Consider the following 1,374-nt stretch of genomic DNA (forward strand, 5'->3'; position numbering starts at 1 on the left):
ATTTATATCCACGTTTCTTTTCCTTGTGATAAGTGTTAATGTAAATAAATTTGTATATAGTTAAGTCCCCTGATTGTCCTGGCCTGGTTCTATGTGGACAGCGGGAAACTGAGCAGTCTGCAGTTCCCCAACAGCACACCTGCCAGCTAACATTTCTTTTCCTTGTGATAAGTGTTAATGTAAATAAATTTGTATATAGTTAAGTCCCCTGATTGTCCTGGCCTGGTTCTATGTGGACAGAGGGAAACTGAGCAGTCTGCAGTTCCCCAACAGCACACCTGCCAGCTAACAATTCCTTTCAAATGGAGAAAGGGAGTATATACCCAAGTACACCTGGGCTACAAATGTTTAAATATATCTCTTTTTTTTCTCTGAGATGCTGATTCTTTGCTACAAATGTTCCCATCAACAGACATGCTGTTATCTCACAAGGTAGCTTCCCTATCCTTTAACCACCTCTATCTTATAATCTGTCCAGACACCATCATTCAGTTTAAGTCACATATGATAACCTTTGAGAGGACATCAATACTTATCTTCTAGAAAATAGAATAGGATATCATTATAAGAATCTTTAAGTTGTCATAGGTTTGAGCAAAAAGCCAATGATAGAAGTGGAGGTACCTGTCCCATCATTCAGTGTCAGAAAAATCTAATTGAACAATTGAACATAGAGTAAGTAATCTAACAGCTTGAACAAAGAATTTTCATTATGATCTGTATGATTAAGTGATTTATGCCAAAAAGAGATAAGTTTTATTATAAAACAATTTTGCATGCCATTCTAACTGAAATGCTTGCAGTGAGTGATCTGGTGGTCTGTATCAATTTGTAAGCCTAATAAACTAATACACCACACTTTGTTTAATTCTCAAAGAGCACAGCATGTCATCTCTTTTATCATCCTTGCACCAAATTTGATTGCCAATTAGAAGCACATAAAAATAATAATGTTCAAGCTACAGGGTAAAAAAAAAATTATTCAAGTTAAACGAGCAACCACAACTGCAAAATGAATAGTTAGCACCAGCTCAAGAGAATGTCAAGTTCTTAAATGAATAACAGTTCAGACACAAGGTTAATATTTTATATTCTGAGAGCAGAACATGCAACACAGAATAAATGAAGGGAACTTAAACTAGTATGACTGCATTTAAAGTTTAATAAATTACCATGAAGCTTAATTGCTTGTATTACAACTAATTTCATGGTTAGACACTGTCTTGAGCAGCCGGTCATAAATAATCATTGTTCTGAAATCTCTCCATCTATAAATGTCTTTTTCTTTATTTTAACACTTTAATTATGAACTGTATCTACTCTATGTTATCATTAAAGACAGATACTAATTAGTTTCAGTGCCCCAGAGAAATA

The sequence above is a fragment of the Crocodylus porosus genome, unplaced genomic scaffold, assembly GCF_001723895.1.
Source record: "Crocodylus porosus isolate Cpor-Errol unplaced genomic scaffold, CroPor_comp1, whole genome shotgun sequence".
Taxonomy (NCBI): Eukaryota; Metazoa; Chordata; order Crocodylia; family Crocodylidae; genus Crocodylus; species Crocodylus porosus.